A 14,155-nucleotide genomic window follows, 5' to 3' on the forward strand; every position below is an offset into this window, starting at 1 on the left:
GTATGTAAACCCTAGAATGAAATCCATGAAAGTTAGGCAGAGCAATGGCAGGGCCATATGTCGATCCCATCGAGACATTTAACAAATGTGTTGTCAGACCGAGTGGTCTCAAGTGCTTGATGAAGTGTGTTGAGGTGTTAGTTCAAATCCCACCATTGAGGTTGCCCTTGGAAAAGCTATTCTTCAATACCTAAATCTTATCAGTCGCTCTAGGATTGTGGAGGGATTCTATATTCATGTGGGGCTATGCAAGAGAGGAAATATGTTTTGTGAAGAGGTTGGTGTTTTTATCCACACATGCAGTTCATTGCCTTCACCACTAAGATACCAAGTCCTGTGCTCTCACGTTGGCAGTAGGCCATCTTACAAGTGTTTGTGAAAGTCAAAATCTTCCAATGCCATAATAAAGCACAGAATTGTACTGGTTAAACGATGAGGATGGGATTCGAACCCATGCATGCAGAGCACAATGGATTAGCAGTCCATCGCCTTAACCACTCGGCCACCTCATCCTGTAATATATATGTGGCAAATGACCTTAAAAAACTGTAGTTGCTGTATGTAAACCCTAGAATGAAATCCATGAAAGTTAGGCAGAGCAATGGCAGGGCCATATGTCGATCCCATCGAGACATTTAACAAATGTGTTGTCAGACCGAGTGGTCTCAAGTGCTTGATGAAGTGTGTTGAGGTGTTAGTTCAAATCCCACCATTGAGGTTGCCCTTGGAAAAGCTATTCTTCAATACCTAAATCTTATCAGTCGCTCTAGGATTGTGGAGGGATTCTATATTCATGTGGGGCTATGCAAGAGAGGAAATATGTTTTGTGAAGAGGTTGGTGTTTTTATCCACACATGCAGTTCATTGCCTTCACCACTAAGATACCAAGTCCTGTGCTCTCACGTTGGCAGTAGGCCATCTTACAAGTGTTTGTGAAAGTCAAAATCTTCCAATGCCATAATAAAGAACAGAATTGTACTGGTTAAACGATGACGATGGGATTCAAACCCATGCATGCAGAGCACAATGGATTAGCAGTCCATCGCCTTAACCACTCGGCCACCTCATCCTGTAATATATATGTGGCAAATGACCTTAAAAAACTGTAGTTGCTGTATGTAAACCCTAGAATGAAATCCATGAAAGTTAGGCAGAGCAATGGCAGGGCCATATGTCGATCCCATCGAGACATTTAACAAATGTGTTGTCAGACCGAGTGGTCTCAAGTGCTTGATGAAGTGTGTTGAGGTGTTAGTTCAAATCCCACCATTGAGGTTGCCCTTGGAAAAGCTATTCTTCAATACCTAAATCTTATCAGTCGCTCTAGGATTGTGGAGGGATTCTATATTCATGTGGGGCTATGCAAGAGAGGAAATATGTTTTGTGAAGAGGTTGGTGTTTTTATCCACACATGCAGTTCATTGCCTTCACCACTAAGATACCAAGTCCTGTGTGCTCTCACGTTGGCAGTAGGCCATCTTACAAGTGTTTGTGAAAGTCAAAATATTCCAATGCCATAATAAAGCACAGAATTGTACTGGTTAAACGATGAGGATGGGATTCGAACCCATGCATGCAGAGCACAATGGATTTGCAGTCCATCGCCTTAAACACTCGTCCCTCTCATCCTGTAATATATACGTGGCAAATGACCTTAAAAAACTGTAGTTGCTGTATGTAAACCCTTGAATGAAATCCATGAAAGTTAGGCAGAGCAATGGCAGGGCCATATGTCGATCCCATCGAGACATTTAACAAATGTGTTGTCAGACCGAGTGGTCTCAAGTGCTTGATGAAGTGTGTTGAGGTGTTAGTTCAAATCCCACCATTGAGGTTGCCCTTGGAAAAGCTATTCTTCAATACCTAAATCTTATCAGTCGCTCTAGGATTGTGGAGGGATTCTATATTCATGTGGGGCTATGCAAGAGAGGAAATATGTTTTGTGAAGAGGTTGGTGTTTTTATCCACACATGCAGTTCATTGCCTTCACCACTAAGATACCAAGTCCTGTGCTCTCACGTTGGCAGTAGGCCATCTTACAAGTGTTTGTGAAAGTCAAAATCTTCCAATGCCATAATAAAGCACAGAATTGTACTGGTTAAACGATGAGGATGGGATTCGAACCCATGCATGCAGAGCACAATGGATTAGCAGTCCATCGCCTTAACCACTCGGCCACCTCATCCTGTAATAAATATGTGGCAAATGACCTTAAAAAACTGTAGTTGCTGTATGTAAACCCTAGAATGAAATCCATGAAAGTTAGGCAGAGCAATGGCAGGGCCATATGTCGATCCCATCGAGACATTTAACAAATGTGTTGTCAGACCGAGTGGTCTCAAGTGCTTGATGAAGTGTGTTGAGGTGTTAGTTCAAATCCCACCATTGAGGTTGCCCTTGGAAAAGCTATTCTTCAATACCTAAATCTTATCAGTCGCTCTAGGATTGTGGAGGGATTCTATATTCATGTGGGGCTATGCAAGAGAGGAAATATGTTTTGTGAAGAGGTTGGTGTTTTTATCCACACATGCAGTTCATTGCCTTCACCACTAAGATACCAAGTCCTGTGCTCTCACGTTGGCAGTAGGCCATCTTACAAGTGTTTGTGAAAGTCAAAATATTCCAATGCCATAATAAAGCACAGAATTGTACTGGTTAAACGATGAGGATGGGATTCGAACCCATGCATGCAGAGCACAATGGATTTGCAGTCCATCGCCTTAAACACTCGTCCCTCTCATCCTGTAATATATACGTGGCAAATGACCTTAAAAAACTGTAGTTGCTGTATGTAAACCCTTGAATGAAATCCATGAAAGTTAGGCAGAGCAATGGCAGGGCCATATGTCGATCCCATCGAGACATTTAACAAATGTGTTGTCAGACCGAGTGGTCTCAAGTGCTTGATGAAGTGTGTTGAGGTGTTAGTTCAAATCCCACCATTGAGGTTGCCCTTGGAAAAGCTATTCTTCAATACCTAAATCTTATCAGTCGCTCTAGGATTGTGGAGGGATTCTATATTCATGTGGGGCTATGCAAGAGAGGAAATATGTTTTGTGAAGAGGTTGGTGTTTTTATCCACACATGCAGTTCATTGCCTTCACCACTAAGATACCAAGTCCTGTGCTCTCACGTTGGCAGTAGGCCATCTTACAAGTGTTTGTGAAAGTCAAAATCTTCCAATGCCATAATAAAGCACAGAATTGTACTGGTTAAACGATGAGGATGGGATTCGAACCCATGCATGCAGAGCACAATGGATTAGCAGTCCATCGCCTTAACCACTCGGCCACCTCATCCTGTAATATATATGTGGCAAATGACCTTAAAAAACTGTAGTTGCTGTATGTAAACCCTAGAATGAAATCCATGAAAGTTAGGCAGAGCAATGGCAGGGCCATATGTCGATCCCATCGAGACATTTAACAAATGTGTTGTCAGACCGAGTGGTCTCAAGTGCTTGATGAAGTGTGTTGAGGTGTTAGTTCAAATCCCACCATTGAGGTTGCCCTTGGAAAAGCTATTCTTCAATACCTAAATCTTATCAGTCGCTCTAGGATTGTGGAGGGATTCTATATTCATGTGGGGCTATGCAAGAGAGGAAATATGTTTTGTGAAGAGGTTGGTGTTTTTATCCACACATGCAGTTCATTGCCTTCACCACTAAGATACCAAGTCCTGTGCTCTCACGTTGGCAGTAGGCCATCTTACAAGTGTTTGTGAAAGTCAAAATCTTCCAATGCCATAATAAAGCACAGAATTGTACTGGTTAAACGATGAGGATGGGATTCGAACCCATGCATGCAGAGCACAATGGATTTGCAGTCCATCGCCTTAAACACTGGTCCCTCTCATCCTGTAATATATACGTGGCAAATGACCTTAAAAAACTGTAGTTGCTGTATGTAAACCCTTGAATGAAATCCATGAAAGTTAGGCAGAGCAATGGCAGGGCCATATGTCGATCCCATCGAGACATTTAACAAATGTGTTGTCAGACCGAGTGGTCTCAAGTGCTTGATGAAGTGTGTTGAGGTGTTAGTTCAAATCCCACCATTGAGGTTGCCCTTGGAAAAGCTATTCTTCAATACCTAAATCTTATCAGTCGCTCTAGGATTGTGGAGGGATTCTATATTCATGTGGGGCTATGCAAGAGAGGAAATATGTTTTGTGAAGAGGTTGGTGTTTTTATCCACACATGCAGTTCATTGCCTTCACCACTAAGATACCAAGTCCTGTGCTCTCACGTTGGCAGTAGGCCATCTTACAAGTGTTTGTGAAAGTCAAAATCTTCCAATGCCATAATAAAGCACAGAATTGTACTGGTTAAACGATGAGGATGGGATTCGAACCCATGCGTGCAGAGCACAATGGATTAGCAGTCCATCGCCTTAACCACTCGGCCACCTCATCCTGTAATATATATGTGGCAAATGACCTTAAAAAACTGTAGTTGCTGTATGTAAACCCTAGAATGAAATCCATGAAAGTTAGGCAGAGCAATGGCAGGGCCATATGTCGATCCCATCGAGACATTTAACAAATGTGTTGTCAGACCGAGTGGTCTCAAGTGCTTGATGAAGTGTGTTGAGGTGTTAGTTCAAATCCCACCATTGAGGTTGCCCTTGGAAAAGGTATTCTTCAATACCTAAATCTTATCAATCGCTCTAGGATTGTGGAGGGATTCTATATTCATGTGGGGCTATGCAAGAGAGGAAATATGTTTTGTGAAGAGGTTGGTGTTTTTATCCACACATGCAGTTCATTGCCTTCACCACTAAGATACCAAGTCCTGTGCTCTCACGTTGGCAGTAGGCCATCTTACAAGTGTTTGTGAAAGTCAAAATCTTCCAATGCCATAATAAAGCACAGAATTGTACTGGTTAAACGATGAGGATGGGATTCGAACCCATGCATGCATAGCACAATGGATTAGCAGTCCATCGCCTTAACCACTCAGCCACCTCATCCTGTAATATATATGTGGCAAATGACCTTAAAAAACTGTAGTTGCTGTATGTAAACCCTTGAATGAAATCCATGAAAGTTAGGCAGAGCAATGGCAGGGCCATATGTCGATCCCATCGAGACATTTAACAAATGTGTTGTCAGACCGAGTGGTCTCAAGTGCTTGATGAAGTGTGTTGAGGTGTTAGTTCAAATCCCACCATTGAGGTTGCCCTTGGAAAAGCTATTCTTCAATACCTAAATCTTATCAGTCGCTCTAGGATTGTGGAGGGATTCTATATTCATGTGGGGCCATGCAAGAGAGGAAATATGTTTTGTGAAGAGGTTGGTGTTTTTATCCACACATGTAGTTCATCGCCTTCACCACTAAGATAGCAAGTCCTGTGCTCTCGCGGTGGCAGTAGGCCATCTTACCACTGTTTGTGAAAGTCAAAATCTTCCAATGCCATAATAAAGCACATAATTGTACTGGTTGAACGATGAGGATGGGATTCGAACCCATGCATGCAGAGCACAATGGATTTGCAGTCCATCGCCTTAAACACTCGTCCCTCTCATCCTGTAATATATACGTGGCAAATGACCTTAAAAAACTGTAGTTGCTGTATGTAAACCCTAGAATGAAATCCATGAAAGTTAGGCAGAGCAATGGCAGGGCCATATGTCGATCCCATCGAGACATTTAACAAATGTTTTGTCAGGCCGAGTGGTCTCAAGTGCTTGATGAAGTGTGTTGAGGTGTCGGATCAAATTTTACCATTGAGGTTGCCCTTGGAAAAGCTGTTCTTCAATACCTAAATCTTATCAGTCGCTATAGGATTGTGGAGGGATTCTATATTCATGTGGGGCCATGGAGGAGAGGAAATATGTTTTGTGAAGAGGTTGGTGTTTTTATCCACACATGCAGTTCATTGCCTTCACCACTAAGATACCAAGTCCTGTGCTCTCACGTTGGCAGTAGGCCATCTTACAAGTGTTTGTGAAAGTCAAAATCTTCCAATGCCATAATAAAGCACAGAATTGTACTGGTTAAACGATGAGGATGGGATTCGAACCCATAGCACAATGGATTAGCAGTCCATCGCCTTAACCACTCGGCCACCTCATCCTGTAATATATATGTGGCAAATGACCTTAAAAAACTGTAGTTGCTGTATGTAAACCCTTGAATGAAATCCATGAAAGTTAGGCAGAGCAATGGCAGGGCCATATGTCGATCCCATCGAGACATTTAACAAATGTGTTGTCAGACCGAGTGGTCTCAAGTGCTTGATGAAGTGTGTTGAGGTGTTAGTTCAAATCCCACCATTGAGGTTGCCCTTGGAAAAGCTATTCTTCAATACCTAAATCTTATCAGTCGCTCTAGGATTGTGGAGGGATTCTATATTCATGTGCGGCTATGCAAGAGAGGAAATATGTTTTGTGAAGAGGTTGGTGTTTTTATCCACACATGCAGTTCATTGCTTCACCACTAAGATACCAAGTCCTGTGCTCTCACGTTGGCAGTAGGCCATCTTACAAGTGTTTGTGAAAGTCAAAATCTTCCAATGCCATAATAAAGCACAGAATTGTACTGGTTAAACGATGAGGATGGGATTCGAACCCATGCATGCAGAGCACAATGGATTTGCAGTCCATCGCCTTAAACACTCGTCCCTCTCATCCTGTAATATATACGTGGCAAATGACCTTAAAAAACTGTAGTTGCTGTATGTAAACCCTTGAATGAAATCCATGAAAGTTAGGCAGAGCAATGGCAGGGCCATATGTCGATCCCATCGAGACATTTAACAAATGTGTTGTCAGACCGAGTGGTCTCAAGTGCTTGATGAAGTGTGTTGAGGTGTTAGTTCAAATCCCACCATTGAGGTTGCCCTTGGAAAAGCTATTCTTCAATACCTAAATCTTATCAGTCGCTCTAGGATTGTGGAGGGATTCTATATTCATGTGGGGCTATGCAAGAGAGGAAATATGTTTTGTGAAGAGGTTGGTGTTTTTATCCACACATGCAGTTCATTGCCTTCACCACTAAGATACCAAGTCCTGTGCTCTCACGTTGGCAGTAGGCCATCTTACAAGTGTTTGTGAAAGTCAAAATCTTCCAATGCCATAATAAAGCACAGAATTGTACTGGTTAAACGATGAGGATGGGATTCGAACCCATAGCACAATGGATTAGCAGTCCATCGCCTTAACCACTCGGCCACCTCATCCTGTAATATATATGTGGCAAATGACCTTAAAAAACTGTAGTTGCTGTATGTAAACCCTTGAATGAAATCCATGAAAGTTAGGCAGAGCAATGGCAGGGCCATATGTCGATCCCATCGAGACATTTAACAAATGTGTTGTCAGACCGAGTGGTCTCAAGTGCTTGATGAAGTGTGTTGAGGTGTTAGTTCAAATCCCACCATTGAGGTTGCCCTTGGAAAAGCTATTCTTCAATACCTAAATCTTATCAGTCGCTCTAGGATTGTGGAGGGATTCTATATTCATGTGCGGCTATGCAAGAGAGGAAATATGTTTTGTGAAGAGGTTGGTGTTTTTATCCACACATGCAGTTCATTGCTTCACCACTAAGATACCAAGTCCTGTGCTCTCACGTTGGCAGTAGGCCATCTTACAAGTGTTTGTGAAAGTCAAAATCTTCCAATGCCATAATAAAGCACAGAATTGTACTGGTTAAACGATGAGGATGGGATTCGAACCCATGCATGCAGAGCACAATGGATTTGCAGTCCATCGCCTTAAACACTCGTCCCTCTCATCCTGTAATATATACGTGGCAAATGACCTTAAAAAACTGTAGTTGCTGTATGTAAACCCTTGAATGAAATCCATGAAAGTTAGGCAGAGCAATGGCAGGGCCATATGTCGATCCCATCGAGACATTTAACAAATGTGTTGTCAGACCGAGTGGTCTCAAGTGCTTGATGAAGTGTGTTGAGGTGTTAGTTCAAATCCCACCATTGAGGTTGCCCTTGGAAAAGCTATTCTTCAATACCTAAATCTTATCAGTCGCTCTAGGATTGTGGAGGGATTCTATATTCATGTGGGGCTATGCAAGAGAGGAAATATGTTTTGTGAAGAGGTTGGTGTTTTTATCCACACATGCAGTTCATTGCCTTCACCACTAAGATACCAAGTCCTGTGCTCTCACGTTGGCAGTAGGCCATCTTACAAGTGTTTGTGAAAGTCAAAATCTTCCAATGCCATAATAAAGCACAGAATTGTACTGGTTAAACGATGAGGATGGGATTCGAACCCATGCATGCATAGCACAATGGATTAGCAGCCCATCGCCTTAACCACTCGGCCACCTCATCCTTTAATATATATGTGGCAAATGACCTTAAAAAACTGTAGTTGCTGTATGTAAACCCTAGAATGAAATCCATGAAAGTTAGGCAGAGCAATGGCAGGGCCATATGTCGATCCCATCGAGACATTTAACAAATGTTTTGTCAGGCCGAGTGGTCTCAAGTGCTTGATGAAGTGTGTTGAGGTGTCGGATCAAATTTACCATTGAGGTTGCCCTTGGAAAAGCTATTCTTCAATACCTAAATCTTATCAGTCGCTCTAGGATTGTGGAGGGATTCTATATTCATGTGGGGCTATGCAAGAGAGGAAATATGTTTTGTGAAGAGGTTGGTGTTTTTATCCACACATGTAGTTCATCGCCTTCACCACTAAGATACCAAGTCCTGTGCTCTCGCGGTGGCAGTAGGCCATCTTACCACTGTTTGTGAAAGTCAAAATCTTCCAATGCCATAATAAAGCACATAATTGTACTGGTTGAACGATGAGGATGGGATTCGAACCCATGCATGCAGAGCACAATGGATTTGCAGTCCATCGCCTTAAACACTCGTACCTCTCATCCTGTAATATATACGTGGCAAATGACCTTAAAAAACTGTAGTTGCTGTATGTAAACCCTAGAATGAAATCCATGAAAGTTAGGCAGAGCAATGGCAGGGCCATATGTCGATCCCATCGAGACATTTAACAAATGTTTTGTCAGGCCGAGTGGTCTCAAGTGCTTGATGAAGTGTGTTGAGGTGTCGGATCAAATTTTACCATTGAGGTTGCCCTTGGAAAAGCTATTCTTCAATACCTAAATCTTATCAGTCGCTCTAGGATTGTGGAGGGATTCTATATTCATGTGGGGCTATGCAAGAGAGGAAATATGTTTTGTGAAGAGGTTGGTGTTTTTATCCACACATGCAGTTCATTGCCTTCACCACTAAGATACCAAGTCCTGTGCTCTCACGTTGGCAGTAGGCCATCTTACAAGTGTTTGTGAAAGTCAAAATCTTCCAATGCCATAATAAAGCACAGAATTGTACTGGTTAAACGATGAGGATGGGATTCGAACCCATGCATGCATAGCACAATGGATTAGCAGCCCATCGCCTTAACCACTCGGCCACCTCATCCTGTAATATATATGTGGCAAATGACCTTAAAAAACTGTAGTTGCTGTATGTAAACCCTTGAATGAAATCCATGAAAGTTAGGCAGAGCAATGGCAGGGCCATATGTCGATCCCATCGAGACATTTAACAAATGTGTTGTCAGACCGAGTGGTCTCAAGTGCTTGATGAAGTGTGTTGAGGTGTTAGTTCAAATCCCACCATTGAGGTTGCCCTTGGAAAAGCTATTCTTCAATACCTAAATCTTATCAGTCGCTCTAGGATTGTGGAGGGATTCTATATTCATGTGGGGCCATGGAGGAGAGGAAATATGTTTTGTGAAGAGGTTGGTGTTTTTATTCACACATGCAGTTCATTGCCTTCACCACTAAGATACCAAGTCCTGTGCTCTCACGTTGGCAGTAGGCCATCTTACAAGTGTTTGTGAAAGTCAAAATCTTCCAATGCCATAATAAAGCACAGAATTGTACTGGTTAAACGATGAGGATGGGATTCGAACCCATGAATGCATAGCACAATGGATTAGCAGTCCATCGCCTTAACCACTCGGCCACCTCATCCTGTAATATATATGTGGCAAATGACCTTAAAAAACTGTAGTTGCTGTATGTAAACCCTTGAATGAAATCCATGAAAGTTAGGCAGAGCAATGGCAGGGCCATATGTCGATCCCATCGAGACATTTAACAAATGTGTTGTCAGACCGAGTGGTCTCAAGTGCTTGATGAAGTGTGTTGAGGTGTTAGTTCAAATCCCACCATTGAGGTTGCCCTTGGATAAGCTATTCTTCAATACCTAAATCTTATCAGTCGCTCTAGGATTGTGGAGGGATTCTATATTCATGTGGGGCTATGCAAGAGAGGAAATATGTTTTGTGAAGAGGTTGGTGTTTTTATCCACACATGCAGTTCATTGCCTTCACCACTAAGATACCAAGTCCTGTGCTCTCACGTTGGCAGTAGGCCATCTTACAAGTGTTTGTGAAAGTCAAAATCTTCCAATGCCATAATAAAGCACAGAATTGTACTGGTTAAACGATGAGGATGGGATTCGAACCCATGCATGCAGAGCACAATGGATTTGCAGTCCATCGCCTTAAACACTCGTCCCTCTCATCCTGTAATATATACGTGGCAAATGACCTTAAAAAACTGTAGTTGCTGTATGTAAACCCTTGAATGAAATCCATGAAAGTTAGGCAGAGCAATGGCAGGGCCATATGTCGATCCCATCGAGACATTTAACAAATGTGTTGTCAGACCGAGTGGTCTCAAGTGCTTGATGAAGTGTGTTGAGGTGTTAGTTCAAATCCCACCATTGAGGTTGCCCTTGGAAAAGCTATTCTTCAATACCTAAATCTTATCAGTCGCTCTAGGATTGTGGAGGGATTCTATATTCATGTGGGGCTATGCAAGAGAGGAAATATGTTTTGTGAAGAGGTTGGTGTTTTTATCCACACATGCAGTTCATTGCCTTCACCACTAAGATACCAAGTCCTGTGCTCTCACGTTGGCAGTAGGCCATCTTACAAGTGTTTGTGAAAGTCAAAATCTTCCAATGCCATAATAAAGCACAGAATTGTACTGGTTAAACGATGAGGATGGGATTCGAACCCATGCATGCAGAGCACAATGGATTTGCAGTCCATCGCCTTAAACACTCGTCCCTCTCATCCTGTAATATATACGTGGCAAATGACCTTAAAAAACTGTAGTTGCTGTATGTAAACCCTTGAATGAAATCCATGAAAGTTAGGCAGAGCAATGGCAGGGCCATATGTCGATCCCATCGAGACATTTAACAAATGTGTTGTCAGACCGAGTGGTCTCAAGTGCTTGATGAAGTGTGTTGAGGTGTTAGTTCAAATCCCACCATTGAGGTTGCCCTTGGAAAAGCTATTCTTCAATACCTAAATCTTATCAGTCGCTCTAGGATTGTGGAGGGCTTCTATATTCATGTGGGGTTATGCAAGAGAGGAAATATGCTTTGTGAAGAGGTTGGTGTTTTTATCCACACATGCAGTTCATTGCCTTCACCACTAAGATACCAAGTCCTGTGCTCTCACGTTGGCAGTAGGCCATCTTACAAGTGTTTGTGAAAGTCAAAATCTTCCAATGCCATAATAAAGCACAGAATTGTACTGGTTAAACGATGAGGATGGGATTCGAACCCATGCGTGCAGAGCACAATGGATTAGCAGTCCATCGCCTTAACCACTCGGCCACCTCATCCTGTAATATATATGTGGCAAATGACCTTAAAAAACTGTAGTTGCTGTATGTAAACCCTAGAATGAAATCCATGAAAGTTAGGCAGAGCAATGGCAGGGCCATATGTCGATCCCATCGAGACATTTAACAAATGTGTTGTCAGACCGAGTGGTCTCAAGTGCTTGATGAAGTGTGTTGAGGTGTTAGTTCAAATCCCACCATTGAGGTTGCCCTTGGAAAAGCTATTCTTCAATACCTAAATCTTATCAGTCGCTCTAGGATTGTGGAGGGATTCTATATTCATGTGGGGCTATGCAAGAGAGGAAATATGTTTTGTGAAGAGGTTGGTGTTTTTATCCACACATGCAGTTCATTGCCTTCACCACTAAGATACCAAGTCCTGTGCTCTCACGTTGGCAGTAGGCCATCTTACAAGTGTTTGTGAAAGTCAAAATCTTCCAATGCCATAATAAAGCACAGAATTGTACTGGTTAAACGATGAGGATGGGATTCAAACCCATGCGTGCAGAGCACAATGGATTAGCAGTCCATCGCCTTAACCACTCGGCCACCTCATCCTGTAATATATATGTGGCAAATGACCTTAAAAAACTGTAGTTGCTGTATGTAAACCCTTGAATGAAATCCATGAAAGTTAGGCAGAGCAATGGCAGGGCCATATGTCGATCCCATCGAGACATTTAACAAATGTGTTGTCAGACCGAGTGGTCTCAAGTGCTTGATGAAGTGTGTTGAGGTGTTAGTTCAAATCCCACCATTGAGGTTGCCCTTGGAAAAGCTATTCTTCAATACCTAAATCTTATCAGTCGCTCTAGGATTGTGGAGGGATTCTATATTCATGTGGGGCTATGCAAGAGAGGAAATATGTTTTGTGAAGAGGTTGGTGTTTTTATCCACACATGCAGTTCATTGCCTTCACCACTAAGATACCAAGTCCTGTGCTCTCACGTTGGCAGTAGGCCATCTTACAAGTGTTTGTGAAAGTCAAAATCTTCCAATGCCATAATAAAGCACAGAATTGTACTGGTTAAACGATGAGGATGGGATTCGAACCCATGCATGCATAGCACAATGGATTAGCAGTCCATCGCCTTAACCACTCGGCCACCTCATCCTGTAATATATATGTGGCAAATGACCTTAAAAAACTGTAGTTGCTGTATGTAAACCCTTGAATGAAATCCATGAAAGTTAGGCAGAGCAATGGCAGGGCCATATGTCGATCCCATCGAGACATTTAACAAATGTGTTGTCAGACCGAGTGGTCTCAAGTGCTTGATGAAGTGTGTTGAGGTGTTAGTTCAAATCCCACCATTGAGGTTAGCCCTTGGAAAAGCTATTCTTCAATACCTAAATCTTATCAGTCGCTCTAGGATTGTGGAGGGATTCTATATTCATGTGGGGCTATGCAAGAGAGGAAATATGTTTTGTGAAGAGGTTGGTGTTTTTATCCACACATGCAGTTCATTGCCTTCACCACTAAGATACCAAGTCCTGTGCTCTCACGTTGGCAGTAGGCCATCTTACAAGTGTTTGTGAAAGTCAAAATCTTCCAATGCCATAATAAAGCACAGAATTGTACTGGTTAAACGATGAGGATGGGATTCGAACCCATGCATGCATAGCACAATGGATTAGCAGTCCATCGCCTTAACCACTCGGCCACCTCATCCTAGTAATATATATGTGGCAAATGACCTTAAAAAACTGTAGTTGCTGTATGTAAACCCTAGAATGAAATCCATGAAAGTTAGGCAGAGCAATGGCAGGGCCATATGTCGATCCCATCGAGACATTTAACAAATGTGTTGTCAGACCGAGTGGTCTCAAGTGCTTGATGAAGTGTGTTGAGGTGTTAGTTCAAATCCCACCATTGAGGTTGCCCTTGGAAAAGCTATTCTTCAATACCTAAATCTTATCAGTCGCTCTAGGATTGTGGAGGGATTCTATATTCATGTGGGGCCATGCAAGAGAGGAAATATGTTTTGTGAAGAGGTTGGTGTTTTTATCCACACATGCAGTTCATTGCCTTCACCACTAAGATACCAAGTCCTGTGCTCTCACGTTGGCAGTAGGCCATCTTACAAGTGTTTGTGAAAGTCAAAATCTTCCAATGCCATAATAAAGCACAGAATTGTACTGGTTAACGATGAGGATGGGATTCGAACCCATGCATGCATAGCACAATGGATTAGCAGTCCATCGCCTTAACCACTCGGCCACCTCATCCTGTAATATATATGTGGCAAATGACCTTAAAAAACTGTAGTTGCTGTATGTAAACCCTTGAATGAAATCCATGAAAGTTAGGCAGAGCGAATGGCAGGGCCATATGTCGATCCCATCGAGACATTTAACAAATGTGTTGTCAGGACCGAGTGGTCTCAAGTGCTTGATGAAGTGTGTTGAGGTGTTAGTTCAAATCCCACCATTGAGGTTGCCCTTGGAAAAGCTATTCTTCAATACCTAAATCTTATCAGTCGCTCTAGGATTGTGGAGGGATTCTATATTCATGTGGGG

At 42.5% G+C, this 14,155-nt stretch overlaps 16 non-coding genes across 16 annotated transcripts; all 16 read right to left on the reverse strand.

Moving 5' to 3' along the window:
- Window positions 1-430: 430 nt before the first annotated feature.
- On the reverse strand, window positions 431-512 carry trnas-gcu. Its single transcript has one exon. It is a non-coding gene; the product is annotated as a tRNA-Ser (tRNA).
- Window positions 513-987: 475 nt separating this feature from the next.
- trnas-gcu lies at window positions 988-1,069 on the reverse strand. The gene has a single exon. It is a non-coding gene; the product is annotated as a tRNA-Ser (tRNA).
- Window positions 1,070-2,103: 1,034 nt separating this feature from the next.
- Window positions 2,104-2,185, reverse strand: trnas-gcu. Its single transcript has one exon. It is a non-coding gene; the product is annotated as a tRNA-Ser (tRNA).
- A 1,032-nt stretch (window positions 2,186-3,217) lies between these two features.
- trnas-gcu lies at window positions 3,218-3,299 on the reverse strand. Its single transcript has one exon. It is a non-coding gene; the product is annotated as a tRNA-Ser (tRNA).
- Window positions 3,300-4,331: 1,032 nt separating this feature from the next.
- On the reverse strand, window positions 4,332-4,413 carry trnas-gcu. Its single transcript has one exon. It is a non-coding gene; the product is annotated as a tRNA-Ser (tRNA).
- A 475-nt stretch (window positions 4,414-4,888) lies between these two features.
- On the reverse strand, window positions 4,889-4,970 carry trnas-gcu. Its single transcript has one exon. It is a non-coding gene; the product is annotated as a tRNA-Ser (tRNA).
- A 1,032-nt stretch (window positions 4,971-6,002) lies between these two features.
- trnas-gcu lies at window positions 6,003-6,076 on the reverse strand. The gene has a single exon. It is a non-coding gene; the product is annotated as a tRNA-Ser (tRNA).
- Window positions 6,077-7,107: 1,031 nt separating this feature from the next.
- trnas-gcu lies at window positions 7,108-7,181 on the reverse strand. Its single transcript has one exon. It is a non-coding gene; the product is annotated as a tRNA-Ser (tRNA).
- A 1,031-nt stretch (window positions 7,182-8,212) lies between these two features.
- On the reverse strand, window positions 8,213-8,294 carry trnas-gcu. The gene has a single exon. It is a non-coding gene; the product is annotated as a tRNA-Ser (tRNA).
- A 1,031-nt stretch (window positions 8,295-9,325) lies between these two features.
- trnas-gcu lies at window positions 9,326-9,407 on the reverse strand. Its single transcript has one exon. It is a non-coding gene; the product is annotated as a tRNA-Ser (tRNA).
- A 475-nt stretch (window positions 9,408-9,882) lies between these two features.
- Window positions 9,883-9,964, reverse strand: trnas-gcu. Its single transcript has one exon. It is a non-coding gene; the product is annotated as a tRNA-Ser (tRNA).
- Window positions 9,965-11,553: 1,589 nt separating this feature from the next.
- On the reverse strand, window positions 11,554-11,635 carry trnas-gcu. Its single transcript has one exon. It is a non-coding gene; the product is annotated as a tRNA-Ser (tRNA).
- A 475-nt stretch (window positions 11,636-12,110) lies between these two features.
- On the reverse strand, window positions 12,111-12,192 carry trnas-gcu. The gene has a single exon. It is a non-coding gene; the product is annotated as a tRNA-Ser (tRNA).
- Window positions 12,193-12,667: 475 nt separating this feature from the next.
- Window positions 12,668-12,749, reverse strand: trnas-gcu. The gene has a single exon. It is a non-coding gene; the product is annotated as a tRNA-Ser (tRNA).
- A 476-nt stretch (window positions 12,750-13,225) lies between these two features.
- Window positions 13,226-13,307, reverse strand: trnas-gcu. Its single transcript has one exon. It is a non-coding gene; the product is annotated as a tRNA-Ser (tRNA).
- Window positions 13,308-13,782: 475 nt separating this feature from the next.
- On the reverse strand, window positions 13,783-13,864 carry trnas-gcu. The gene has a single exon. It is a non-coding gene; the product is annotated as a tRNA-Ser (tRNA).
- Between the last annotated feature and the right edge of the window lie 291 nt (window positions 13,865-14,155).

The sequence above is a fragment of the Oncorhynchus mykiss genome, chromosome 20, assembly GCF_013265735.2.
Source record: "Oncorhynchus mykiss isolate Arlee chromosome 20, USDA_OmykA_1.1, whole genome shotgun sequence".
In the NCBI taxonomy this organism is placed as follows: Eukaryota; Metazoa; Chordata; class Actinopteri; order Salmoniformes; family Salmonidae; genus Oncorhynchus; species Oncorhynchus mykiss.